Source organism: Strigops habroptila, chromosome 5 (genome assembly GCF_004027225.2).
Source record: "Strigops habroptila isolate Jane chromosome 5, bStrHab1.2.pri, whole genome shotgun sequence".
Classification (NCBI taxonomy): domain Eukaryota; kingdom Metazoa; phylum Chordata; class Aves; order Psittaciformes; family Psittacidae; genus Strigops; species Strigops habroptila.
In genome coordinates, this window is record NC_044281.2 from 31,849,234 (window position 1) to 31,864,117 (window position 14,884).

Below are 14,884 nucleotides of genomic sequence, written 5' to 3' on the forward strand. Positions count from 1 at the left end.
TGTGGTCCAAAGTTATTTAGAGGAAATTTTTTTTCTAATCATTCTTTTTTTTCCAAAAGAGGGCTCTCCTTGGAGTAGCGGAAAGAATAACAGGAATTTTGTTCAGATTTATCTGTTTAGTGTGGGAATTCAACTATTCTGTATTATGACAGAAGATTTAGTTGTGTCTCTACATTTAGGTTTTTTAAGAGTGTTAACCTGGTGCGTGGATTAAATGAGTTTCATTGCACCCATAAAGCTGACCCTGTGATTGTATCCTAGAACAACGGTTCAGTGTTGGTCAGGTGAGTGAGTAATAATAGTGTGCGTGTGTTGCTCTTCTCCCGGAATTTATAGCTCTGTTGCTTTATCCTCCTAAGAGGATTAGATGTATTCTCGCCACTGAACAGAAGGAATAAAGACACTGAAAAGAGGATGTTTTACCAGGAGAAAGATTTGAATCAAAGGTGCACCAAAGAGCTTATGTTTAATTGTGGAGGTGAGTATTTATCACCTGAATAAATATTTGTTAGACCCAAACCAGACTTCTTCAACAACTTCTTTCTCCTTCACAGTGTGATGTATAATCAGTAGAAACAAAACTTGAGAAAGGCCACAAGGGCTACAGTTTGAAGGAAAAAACAAGAACCAACCCGCCAGCACACCCAGCTTCCCCCTGACCCCAGATGCTAGAAATACTGTTACTTTTTTCCAGCCAGTAATTGACCAAAGAAAATGTATTTAGCTCACCTGTTTGACAGGAGAAGGACTTGTGAATGTGGCTGTGATGTATGTCCTTTAACAGTTGCTACTGTTTGGTTTCCTTCTCCATTACAGTATTCTTCTTGGTGGAAAGCAAACCTTGATGAAAAATATGTGGGTATGAATGTGGGTATGAATATGCATGCACACACATACACATATGTATATATAGTTATTTTGTTTCTCTGTTGCTACCAGCACCTAATGCATGAAAATCAAGGTTAAGGGCAGTACTGCAGAAGTTTAAATGAGAAAGGAAAGAAGGGAGTTGCTTTTGCACGATGTAAGACCCTTCAGGAGCTACCCACACACCTCTGCCTCTGGGAATACTGCCAAAGCTGAGGAACTTTGGGGTTTTTTTTTCATGAATGTGTTGTTGGCCTCTTATCCCAAACATGTGGCTCTTGAAAGTGGTTGTAGGGCACAAAGTTTTAAAATATCCAGCCTAAGTTGTTTTCTGGTCTGCTGTTTAATTTATAGTCTCTGTTTGAATGGAATTTAAGTACAAACCATAAGGAAAACTTGCAGGATGATCACTTTGTGTCACGGCTTTTCTCAGAGGCGTGAATTTAGGTTCAAAAGGTTGATATTCAGGTTACGGAACCTCAAAAAGTACTTTAGTAACATGTTACATAAACGGCTGTATAACATCTACTGTCTTTTTCCTGGCTCAGATTTGCATTTTTGCCTTCATTCCACAAGGAATTTTATGGCAAAGTGAGCTTGTTCAAATGAAAAATGCTATCGTGTTTGTCTAGGTTTAAAGTGCTCTGATGAATTTATACTTTAGCAGGAGAAATGGAGCATTGTAAATTAAATAGAAGTGATGTAGTTGTAGTCTTCTTTGCCCTAACTATTTTTAAAACCTGGCAATAAATTTTTAATAAGAAAAAAAATAATCTTCCTAATGGAAAAACCTGATTGGAATTTGTATGCTGATTCTATTCATGCATATCATACATATCAATTTTAAATTGGAACTTCATCTTGCAAAACAATGTTTTTTATTTGTGATACCTTTGATTACTGTGAGAGTCTTAGAGGCTTTTGCAAGAACAAATTTCTAGCTATTTAATCACAGCCAATCATAAAATTTCCTCCTTATTTGGTGTAGGTTATAATGGTTCTTCAAGTATCATTTCAAATGCGAGGCAAAACCAAGTATCATACAGGACTTCAGATGCCACTTATGTATTCCTGTAGAATTCCAATTAAAACTGCCATGACAAACCAGTACTCTAGAAGGATTTGCTAGTCTACTATATGTCTAGTCTAAAACTGTAAGTAAATAATAATTCTGTTGAGAGAACTAAATCAATTTTTATGTTCCTCACAAGAAGACATGCTTTTATGGCTATCCTAGTGGTGTCGTACAGTGTTGAGTGGTTTATGCAAAGATGAAATACACGGCAGCTGTAATTTTATGTAGCACTTGTGATCAGCCTTTAAAAGTTCTCAGGAGAACTGATTTCTGCTGTTTGATGAACATCCACAATGTAATTTCAGCTGTTTTAAATCTTCTGAAAATCACTTAGAATGTGCTTTGGTTTTTGAACTTTGCCACCTGGGCTCTTGAACCACGGCTGTCTGCACAACCCTCCCTTCTCTGTGAGGATTTTCACTGGACACCATTTTCAAAATGCTGAATTCAAAGTCGGAAGTTGTTAACTTTAGTCTGTCCTGTGCTGAGCTCAATCTCTATACCCTTTTCTATACTTCAGCAAATGCTCAGTATGTGCCTAGTTCTCAGCAAGACCTCTTACATCAGTGGGAGCATGAGGTCTGACCTAGAGGAGGTTGCCCTGGGGAGGCCCATGTGGCCAAGCCTATGCGCTTGAAATGCACTGAGCAGGAGTTGACACCAAATGTATGTGAAGAAGTGAGCATGTTTATAGGGGGGTTGCTGAGGTTACTAGAAGTGGCCATCTTGGGCTCTGGCCCAGGAGCTCAAGCTGTTCACAAAGGAAAGTGTACAACTAAGTGCAAGAGGATACCTGGTTAGGTATCCTAACACCTGGATTTGCTGATACCAAACCCTACTGTGTGTTTCCTTGGCCTGACTTCAAAACTCACCTGGGTGCTGAGCTGTTGCTAGCCTCTTTCCAGTGAGACAAGCACCAATGTGGTACTATTGGAATGCAGTTTCTTTCCTGGGGCTGGCAGAAACCCCATGCATGCGTTAAGATGTTGGAAATGATGAAACCAAGAGACCCAAAGGAGTTCTATGAAGCCAGATTTCACTAACTTAGTCTGTGAGTATGTGGCTTGACTTACCAAACAGGAGTTGTACTCTGAGAGGGGTGGAGATCACCTCCCTTTCAAATGGGATTTTTGGCATATATAAGACAAGGATATCTGGTAGAGCAGGATTGTTCTGCACAGCCTTGAGTCACTGTGTTAATTGATGATGTCTCTTCAACACCAGTAAATGTCAGATTACTTAAGTAGCATGTGGAACTGTTGATGTCCTGAAGATTAAATAAGAATTCTTGAGGCTCAGACTTGTGAAAGACAATGGTGTTTCAGCACTAGCATGCTAAAAAGCTTGTCATCCATCTGTGACCAACGGTGCAGACAGAGAATACCCTCAGTTAACAAGCTTTCCCTGGAGATGAAATCAGAGACAGCCATCTGACAGGGCAGAGAAGACCCATCATGCAAGTTATGACATAGAAGCTGGATCACCAGCTGGGCCTGGTATGTGGTTGCACAGTACTTCCTGTTCTGAAGTGTCAAGTATTTCTTGTAAGAACAAGATGCCAATGAGGGCTTTGAGCTCCAAATGGGCTAGCAATTAGCCAGTGAGTGCCCTTCACTTCCTAAATGGGATTCCAGTAGTACCACATGCCATCTAAATTAGGTTGCTATCTCCCAGCATTTTGTCATTCTATGATACTGCAAAACATATCACGTACAAACAGTTGCCGTGAAGATTGCATACAGTACTGCACCATAAGCAAACCGGTTGCAATACTGAGAATTTAGGGCAGGATACTGACCTTAGCTGGATCTTGCTAAGTTTGGCAGTACACAGTGTAACATCTACAGATGTGATGGCAAGCTCCAGAACAACACTGGCATAGGCTGCCATGTGATTTCCTTGGAAGCTGCTTTGCTCTCTTCCATTGAATGCAGTTGAAAATTGTAGTACACAGCAAAGAAATCTCTTTGTCATCTTCTCTGCCTCTTTCCCCATCTCATTTCAATATCACCACAGAAATAAGATTTTACAAGAAGTCCTTGTTGCACAGAAGTATACCTGAGAGTTGTTCTTTGGCGTCAGGAAGAAACTTCTCTTCTTTTTCAGGAGGGGAATAATCATCCTGATCTACTGAAAACACTCTTCAAATGGCTGCTGTTTCAGGATGCTGAGGCTTGCTTCTGTCAGACTAAGGTCCAGGCTGCTTCATGGCACTTGGTTTATGGCCCACCTTTCCAGTGCTGGTTCCACAGAAAAACTAAGCAGACATGAAGTTATCAATTCTGAATTTTCACATCACAGTAAGGACCAGCACTGACTGGTCTACACGTAGTACCATGCAGTAGTAGTAGAAAATATGAGGCGCTTTACTCAGAAGTGAACTCGCCAGCCATGATGTCCAATTGTAGGAGTAGATACATACTAGAGTATAACTCTAGTTGTTCAAGGTGCTGAGAAAAGTATGAAACCCATAATCTCTTGCTGTCAATATTACAGAATGACCATCATAAGCCTCAACCTGCAAAGGAAGAAAAGGAAGACAGGTCTTTTGCTCTTTTTACTCTAATAAGGAGAGAATCGGGAAGCCCAGGAACATTGATAACCCAGCTTTGAATGCAGCTTTCCAGAACAAGCTCCTCAACATCCCGAGCTCAAGTGACAAGTATTCCTCTAGCAGGTTTCATGCTGACTCCTTTATCTCTGTAGAAATACAGTAACTGTTGGAGGCATGTTGTGACTCTGCCTCATCTGATCTCCCCTGCTCCTGGCAATAGCTCTGAGGAAGTCTCTTGCCAAGTTTCTGTGGCTCTCCAGAGGAATCGGTTGTTGAAACACATCTGAAGCCCTGTCTCTGTGATGCTCTGCCCCATGGCAGTGGGGGACATCTGAGATATGCCCTGCTATGCATGTATGAGCAGAGCAGGTACGTGTGTGTGCACTTGGCTCCCGAATGCCTCATTTCTACAAGAAGCTCTGTAAATGCAGCTGGAGCCTTATGTGGGGGGTGCAGCACAGGGAGAGCAGAGGAGTTCATTGCTACCCAAGCTGTCATGCTCGTTTAATCTGCACTGGCTGGCAACCGCTCATATTGCTGCGTAACAGGCACTGCACTCTGGTCAGACTGCAGAGTTGTTCAAAGCAAATCTGAACATACAGATTGTTAGTAATCATGTGGGATTTGCGATGGGAATATGAGGTCTTATGAACGGCAAGTGAAAATAAGGTGTTAAATTGTATCCTGCATAGAGTTAAATGGATTATGAAACATGAAAAAAGCCACCACACCTGCTGGAGTTCACTCTGTGAAAGAAATCGTGCACATAGGATGTCTTTAGTTGGCTTCCTTGCAGCACGTCTACTTAAACACAAGATTTACTATAGAGAGACATCACTGCCAGTGTTCTGGCAAACACACAATGCTCTAGTTTCTTACTGTTTGTCGCTATTTGCAAAGGATTTGAAGACAGCATATTGATTACAAATGGACTTCTTGAAAACTTGGTAGAGGAAAAAGTGTCAAGGAGGTGCCAGCGTCAAAGCATGAACTGTATGAAGGTTCATGAAAAGAGCTGATTATCAGTGACTACCAGGCCCAACTGGTGTGGACCTAGAGCCATAAAGCAACTCAGCAAATGGCTGTGGCAGTTGGAACTAAGGAAAGACTGTGACCACAAGCTTTCAAAAGAGCTTCAGAAATAGTCCTACTAACCACAGGCTAGCAAGTTTAACTTCATTCCAAAAGAAATTGCTAGAAGTTATACACTACAATAAAACACAGGCAGCTGATGAGGTACTTGGCTAAATATTGGGGGGAACCATCTGCTGTAATATTAAGAGAAACTGTAAGTAAGGATTGCTCTTAAAACTCCAAAGGAGCTTATAAGTAAGTAGACAGGTGTGTCACAGTTAAGGTAAAACCATGCAAGTGTTGGTTGAAAGGAACTCAAGAGATCATCTAGCCCAGACTTGTGCTCAAAGTGAGATGGGTGACCAACCTAGTTCAGGTCAGCCCTGGCTTTGTCTAACCAGGTCTTGAAAACCTGGAGGCTTCGCAGCCTCTTTAAGTAATCCACACCAGTGCTGCACTACTCTCCTAGTGGGGGGAAAAAAAATAAGGTGTTCTTGTCAAATTAATTCTTTTTATTTTTTTTAATGTAAGTTTTCAGCAAAGCCTCTTCAAGACCCTAATCTATATGTAGAAAAGTCCTCTTTTGGGCTGATAACTGTCAACCCAAGGGCTTAGAAGAGCTGAGCCGAAATAACAATCCCATTCCTCCAGGAAAGGAGGACATTGCTGAGTTACCAAGGACGTGGGCTAAGTGCTGTGCTGGTGCATGGGTTCATGACTGACTTGACAAGAGGAGTGTGGCAGGTGGGAAGGGAGATGGACTGCAGGTGTTTGGCACTCTGTGGGTATTTGGTTATTCATGATAGTCAAATACAAAACCGAATGCAAAGAGCTGCGGAGGCTCTAATGAATGATGGTATGATAAAAAGCCCAATGAAACTTGTCACTGATAAATGTAAAGTAATGGATGTGAGGAAAAATAACTCTATGCCTACATAAAGTTAGACTACAAATTAACTGTTGTCATCAGAAGAAAAAAAAAAAACAAAACCAAGAGTCAGACTATTCCATTTCAGCAGAGGGCAATAAGAAACTTTAACATATTAGGAAACAAATAAGAGAAGAAAATAGGAGCCATCTTCATATCGTAGGTTGCATCCGTGATGTTGCCTTGTTTTAAATACGACATGAATTGTAGGTGATGATACAAAAACCAGCCTCTTTATCTTTCTTCTGCTTTATACCCTGAATAACCAGCAATATGGAATAGTCAGAAGAGGTTAAACAGCCCAGAATTCTTTAGCTTGAAGAAGAAATAATGACTGAAGGGGTATGACTGGGAACAACAAACTCAAAAATCATCTGGAAGATGTAAATAGAAAATGACTGTTTCTCCCAGAGCTCTCCTTCATTCTTACAAGAGGGAGCCCAGTGCAATTACCTGGTAACAGAATTTAAAAGAAGCAAAAGGAAGTACCTTTTAACACAGCACAGAATTAAACCATAGAACTCGCTTCCCCACAGTACTGGGGGCTGCTCACTCTGAACATTTTGCTACTAAGCATTAGCCTTCACACACCAGGCAGCTAAAATTCACAGCAATGTATGAGGTAGTAGTGGCAGGTCTCTCTGCTGCCTAAAACAACTGGTGTCTCTCCTTTCAACTTTTGCATCAGTCCCCCCACTCCGTACTGCATGATTAGTCTGTGGCAGCACATATGCTCTCCGGTGTGTACCTGCAGCCAGAGCAGCTTTACTTGGAGCCTAATTCCTCAGATACCTAGCAATGCCCCAGACACCACTATGCTTCAGGATTAGCTGGGCTTAAAGAGTCACGTCCCTGGCTGACAATCCTAGAGTGGCAGACTGGCCAGACCCTGGCTCTCTGTCGGGCAGGGAGAGGGTTTCCTCATCCCCCACCAAAGCACTCTCTTTCCTACAGAAGGATTTCCTTACATCTGCTTGGATGGTAGCATGGGTCTATTCCCCTTTTTTCCATATGTATTTACTAGAGCTCACCATTTATCCCCTTCCTGCTTCTTTTCTAGCTCTAATTTCCCTTCACCTTCCTGCTTTCTCTCAGCCTCCATGTGCCTACTAACCCCCCATAAATAATTTGTATTCTTTTCAAAAATAGTTCGAGTTCCCTCTGAATAATCTGTTACACTCAGATTGCATTTCCAAAACTACTAAACAAATACTGCAGCCAGACAGACATGCCATGGCAGCAGATCTTGCTCACATTTTGACCCGGGGTAGAGTTCCAGCTTCTGAGGGCTGGAGATGGCTTCAGTTCAGTGGTCATACATATCCCCTTGAGCTGTTCAGGTCACATGAAACCAGGCGGGCGAGAAACTGCCTTAGCCAGTCTTTCTGCTGCTCACAGCTTGGTACATCACACAAGCCTTTCGGGGGAGCTCAGCTCGCTCTTTACTGCTGTTCTCCCTGCAGCTTCCTTAGAGTGACAGGGAGAGAGCTCTGAGATGGCTGTCCAGCCACAGAGATCAGTGAGAGGGCAGCCAGAGCTGCAGGCATGCTTCCATGCACCCTATGAAAAGACGTTCTTGAGGCTCAGGGCATTCTATGCTGAGAACAGCAATTCATATCCCCATGAAGTGGCAGCGTTGAGCGCAACCCCTGCACTGTCACATACCGCTTGTTCTGACTCCATCCAAGAACACGTGAGGGCTTTAGCACAATTAGGAAAGACAGCCTCTGAATAGGACTCCCTAAACTTAATTGCATATGGAAGTGACACGAATTCCAAGAGCAGCTTGCAGAAATGTATACTACTCTGGTGTAAGTCCAGCTCTGTGTTAATTATTAAGTAGTAGTATTTTTAGTCAGCATTTGCAATAGATTCCACGTCTGAAACCTTGTTCCCACGAAAGTTCATCACAGTGTCAAGTATTTAATTAATTTTAATCTTTAAAGTTGTTGCTGCAATTAGTAGAAATGTTTGTAAAAGCCTCTTTGATTCCTTTCCTGTCCCCTCTCTACTGGGAAGGCTAAACAATCGTATGAGTTTTGGCCATGCTTTCTAACATCACAGAGCTCCAAGTTTGCCCAGGATACAAATATAAATCCATAGAAGGGGGGAGGCAGGAATTGCTGGAGGTTCTTTGAAAGAAAGGTATAAATGTCTGAAGTTAAATTCAATAAATAATGTGCTATTCTGCCAATGTACTCTTTAAAACAAGTAAATAAAAAGAAAATAATAATTGCAATACTTGCAATCTTCCCTACAAAAATAAAAAAAGAAATATCCTGAAACAGTTGGCAGCTCTTAGTATCATTTGCCTAAATTCATAGACTAATTTACATGTAAGAGCACATTACCATGACAACTTTCAAATCTTGCTAAATTCTCTTCTTAATACTTTTTTTTCTTCCCTGTACTTTCTCCAAGAAAAGTGATCTGTAATCTGGAACCTCCTCCACGCACAAGGACCTTCATCCTGCATCTCTAAGTGCACTTTGAGTGCTACTGTGATAATGAAGAGTAGGCTTAAAGCATGTTACCCTCAAAATCTTTTTTATAAAGAGGAAGCAAGTCATTTATAGAAAGCCAAGAATTTATTATTAGTATAACTGAAGTCTTAAGTCTAATCTAAGAATCATTATTAGTCCAGATCCAATTATTACAGAAAAAGAAAAAACACTTCTATACAGAAAGAATTGCAATAAAAATAATAACACAGCTGAAATTGTTATACTCACACTTCCTAGCTCTTCCCCCTTTCCTGGTGTTACACTCTCCCTGCCACTACTTCTCAGGTTGGTGGCTTCAGTGCGGTGGTAGGGGTGCTAAGGCTGGTCACCAGCACATGGGGTCCTTCGCTGGCAGGAGTGTGATGTTGACGATTGCATCTTTCTCTCTCCAGGATTCACGTGGGGTCTTTAGTTTGCCAACAGGCTTTCACACCTTGCTGTTTCATTGCTGGTTTGCAACTCTACATGATATCCAACTTCACCATATATGATGTATCTTGCACATGCTAGTAATGTGTTGTTTGTTCTGTTTTCCATAAAAAGGTGGTTTTGTCTAACTCTAGGTCTGTATTTCTTTTTAGTGGAAAACAACTGTTGGTTTGTTTATAGCTGCGGGGTCTCCAGTGGCATGTCTGTGCCTCATCTTTTGTCACCTTGTGCCTGTACTGCTCCCCATAGCATCCTGTGTCTCCACCTCTCGAGGCCTCTGCTATTCATCCCACGCCTTTATTTCTCCACACTACATCATTATGTTGGTTGTAAGTATCTCATTCTGCACAAAACAGCTACTTGTTACTCCTGTCTGTATACAACTACAGTGGTACCATACTTGGATAAGCAAAAGTAAAAACAAATCATCTGTAACCATGTGGTCAGGAGAAAAAATGCTGTTACAGCTAAGCCAAGTTAAAAGAAAACTTGCAGGCAGGTCAGCAGATGTTCAGCCAAAGCAAGCCTGGCATGACTCCGTGCTGAGGCCTTGCGAACTTAGTGCAAAGCACGTGGCCTATTACTAACAGTGGCAATATCTGATAGAGGACTACTGGCAGCTGTTGTGTCAGCAGAACGCAGTAAGCAATGCAGTAAGTAATGCTGCTGTGTTACATTCCAGCTGCAGCTACAGCAGCGCCCGCGCTGCTGGCAAAAATAAGGCTGTAAGGTGCAGAGCAGCAACATCTGGGATCTTAATTACTGCTTGTTCAATAGAAGAACCCAGCCTGGTGTTACAGGCTCGCTCCAAGTTGGCTGGGCAGATGCTTGAGTGGAAAAATAGCTTACTGGTGAGATCAGCCTTTTCAACCCAGGGAAGTGAGAAGAGCAGCTCATTATTAAAATAGAAGGCAAAATGAGGCAATTCCTCTGCCTGTCAAACGACCAGGTAAATCTTCTCAGGGTCTTCACTTCACATACTTTGTTATATTTGGTTACTTCTGTCCTGTGAGAGTGAAAAATTCTTGGGAGAAGAAATCCTGCTTTCACAAGCTTTCAAAAATTAATACTATGTAGAGAACATACTTTGCTTTTATAAAAAGGTGTTGAAACAGCCCGAGTTTCAGACAGATTTTTAAATAATCTTTTGCATATTTTCAGGAACACCACCTGGTTTCACTGGAAGCACAATGAGGCCAGGTATCTCCCAGTAGCCAGTCTGCAGACAGGGAAGGGAAGCAGCAGCCCCAGGTGTGCCTCCAGCCAGGGGCATTAGGGTTGAAGTGGAGCTTGGCAGTTGTGGAGTTGGTGGCTTGTGCTCGGCCAGAGGCCTCTCAAACGACTTTGACCAAGTGTCTTTTGAAGTCTCCCACAGTGGGGCCCTCTAGAAAGCTCACCCAAATTAATGAAAGGCAGGCTGCATCAATTAAAACGTCATTAAACCTGCAGAATGGATGCTAAGCCCATGTTTTAGTTTAATTCACAAATGGGATTGAGTAAAGGGTTTACCAGCTCTCCCTGACCCAAATCCCCCACGGCTCGCTGTCTGCTCACGAGTTGTAAGCTTAAACGTCTCCGCAATCCTGCTTCTAGGCCAGGCTGTAACGGGAGGCCGCCTGTGCCCCTGCGGCAGTGATGGGCCGGCAGCCTCCCCCTCACCGCTGCTGCAGGCAGCCCGCGTACCCCGCAGGCGCTGGTCTACCCCCCGCGCTGCCTGAGCTCAGGCATGCGGACCCGGCCCCGCCGCTGCGACAGCGCCTGCCCGCCTTCCCTCAGCGAGGCGGAGCCGGGGACCGGAGGGACTGCCAGCAGCGGGGCCGCGCCCGGCCTTCACCTCCGTTCCCCTCGGCGCGGCGGCCGTCTGCTGCGCCCCGCTCCGGGACCTTTCCCTGCGCCGAAGCCCAGCGAGCGCCGGCTCCCGCCGCCCAGTGCCGCCCCTGGGTCGCTGCTGCTGCCGCCCGGCGGTGGAGGTTGGTTCCTGTGGCGGACGGGGCGCCCAGCGCTGATTGGAGCCCTTCTCGCCTCGCCCCGCCCCGGCGCGCTCAGCCGAGGGCAGCAGCTCAGGGAGAGATGACGGGAAGCTGAATAACCCGTGAGGGAGAGATGAAAGGAACCGTGTCGAGTACATTTGTTCAGTTTAGGACAGTTTTTCGTTGCTGCTCCCCTGGGTCCGGCGCCGGGAGTTGGGAGGATGTTACCTGTAGCCTGAGGTGACACCGGAGCCCTGGGGGGGGGGGGGGGGTCCTCAGCAGCTGCAGCCACCCTTCATCCCAAAACCCGTTCTGGATGGCTCCCCGCGGAGCTCCTCCGGCAGTCCAGGCTGCCGCCTGTGTGTGAAAATCGAGATGCACCAAATGCCTCGATCTCCGTGCGCCCCGAGGCGAGCGCCGGACAGCTGCAGGGTTGGCGGCTGTGGAGGCCATGCCACAGAGGCTGATGGCCAGCCCTGCGCCACGGCAGCACAGCCCCAAGGCCCACCAGCAGCCCTCAGCGCTGTGCCGTGCCTGCAGCCCTGCTGCTCCCCAGCGGCAGTGGGGCAGGGGGAGCTGGAGGGTTCCAGAAGGTTCCCCAGGCAGGTGAGCAGGCAGGCGCTTCGCTGGCCCCGTGGCAGCACTGGTGTTTGCAGGTGCTGGACAGTAGTTTCTTCCTCTGGGTTGTGGTCGGAGGTGACGGTCCAACGCCAGCAAACAAGGAGGAAGGGCCTTTGCACTACCATGCTTGTGCACCCTGCCGAGACGCGTGGCCATTCCCCTGAGGAGGGCCTAGCGGTCAGAGCTGCAAGATAGGCTTACCCTGTGGCCTGAAAGGCTTAAGGAAGTCCAGCTGTTTCACTGCTTTTGTTTGCTTTTATTTGTTCTTAGTGAAAGTCACAGGGTGACATGCTGAAATTTTAACTGTAACTACTGAAGTGAGGCACTAATTTCTTCAAAGGTCAGAACTCGTGATAAAATTCTGCAGGTAAAAGAGATGTTTTCTCTTGTGGGCTACTGATGAGGTAGCCCCTCCTCTGCTGCTCTCTTGGGCTGTGTTTGGAGCATACTAGCCACAACTAGTAAATTTCCTTTGCAAATCTTCTCCCTCATGGTAAAATAGTGATCTGTTGAAGTTGAAACTGTGGGAAAATAATTGTGAATTCTGCATTGTCTGATGTTGATTAAAAAAAAAAAGTTTATTTTAATATAGTTGATGTATCTAATTTCACTAATATTTACAGGAATATATTTAGTTAATTTACTCTTCAGTTTGGAAATTTGCTTTCTCCTTTTTCCTTGAGAGACCAGACAAAATGAGTAAAACACGTTTCTAAGTGTTAACGTCCACATCCATTATCTCCCCCATGGCAGCAGTGCTCAATGCCACACAATTTACTTCTCCCCACCCTGCACTACAAGAAAAAGCTAGATGTGGAAAGTTAAGCATGAACAGTGCTGATGGTTTGCTGTATGGTGGAAGTTGCTGTAGTTTGCTGTAGATACATAGATGGTGCTGATGTGAAGCAGATCAGGTTTTGAGTGACTGACGTTGAAGACTTATTTCTTTAGAAAATAGAATAGAACTTGTGTGCTCATTTTGGGCATATTTGGCTACCCATAGTAGACAGTTACAAAAGCTACTTGATGTTACACATTACTTGGGAGCTTACCAACAAGTGGATCCATGTTTAATGACATGATCCAATTGTTTGCCGTTACTTCAATTTTGAACGCTGTTGTTCCTGTAGGTGTGAATGCTGTGTGAAAGGACATAAGCACCAAACTGCAAACTAAACATGAAATAGACCCTGGGCCCCAGGGATGCACCAAGGCTGAGGAAGGTACACTCTTCATGATCAAAACAATGAAATGAAGGTTGAAATGTTACTATTTGGGCCTTTAAAAAGATTTTTCATCCCACGTATGCAAATGCCAATTAGTTGTCCAAAGCCCAATCAGTAAGTAGCTTTGACTAGTGATCATCATGCATATACCATTAAATATCTTTGCATAAAACAGGAAATGGCCTAATTTAACACTGCAGAAACTAAGCAGGTAATGGCTGGAGCTTCATTAATAAGAAACAGGAGACAGAAGATACTACCTGGAAGGAAAACATGCTCTGTAATGTAGAAGTGACTGCTGAAGTGCATACACAGTGAAGGCTTGGATACTTTGTTTCTGGGCAGCATTTTGTCAAAATACCACTGTGTTGGGGGGTTAAGATTCCAGTGGAACATAGACTAATAGAGAGGGATCACTCTGGCAACTGTACTCCTTACTCAGTCTTGGAAGCTTAGGAAGTTTTTGACTTCTTATGGAATTTCACTGCCAAAACAACTTTCTAATTTCTATGGTTAGATAACGGCTTAAATGGAATACATATAGATTGTTTTGTGGGTTTGGTTTTGTTTGTTTGTTTGTTTGGTTTTTTCCTGATCCAGATCATTACACAGGGAATGAAAAGGGCTGTAAGTGATCCCTTGCTAAAATCCAGGCGTGCAGTTTCTATTTTAAAGCTCAAGTGTGTGTTTTTATGCTACAATACTGCTGACTTTGCTCTAACTATACATAATTCCTTGCCCTTTGTCCAAGACATTTTTAACTCCACTGTTCTGTTTTAAAGAAAACTGAATTAGAAAAGAAACACGCTTCTAATTCAGTCTCTGTTTTTTTGTTTGGTTTTTTTTTACCCTCAATGGAAATGGAAATTGAAGTTGCTCTTGAGGGAAGTGTAGTAGATAGACCAGAACTACTTAATATCAGAGTCATTATTCATGCTGCACACATCTTATCATAGAAGTACAAATTGTACTGTTCATGAAATTTCAATGCTTTTTTCCCCCCATTTAGAACACAGATTCGATCTCTTCATTTTGGAAAAAGAATTCGGTGTCTTTACTGTCTTCACTGTTCAGAATCTTCAAGCAAAAGCTGACTTCGCGAAGGACTATGAGGTAAATGTTAGCTTGATGGCAGTATTTAGAAGTGGAGGATTTGTTTCTGCTGAGTCACTTCTTTTCTTATCCTATATGTTTCTAGGTAATAAACCAGTTTATTACTAACTTTTTATATGTACTTACAAGTATAGGAAGGCTTGTGAGTAGGCTGCATTTGGGAAATTCAGCTGCACCTGAGCCAAGTTCCTAATGATCATGGGCCATCCCAGTTGCTGTGAACTTTAGGCAGACTCTTCCCAGTGGCAGATCCTCAATAGCTTAGTGAATTCAGTAGGAGTTTCTCTTCTAGTGAATGTTATGAGGTAAAAAAAAAAAAAAGGAGGAGGTCGTCCTCCTGTGGATCCATGTGTGACAATTGTACTGCTTCCAATTGTTCGTCATTGCTCCCTGGCTGTACTTTCTTGACTTCACAGCTTGTTATCCACTGACAGCCAACTGTGCAGTCCCTGTACAACTCTAGTTCTGCTTCAGAAAAAAATGTCAGATTCACTGTGACCTCAACAAGGCCAACAGCTGATTT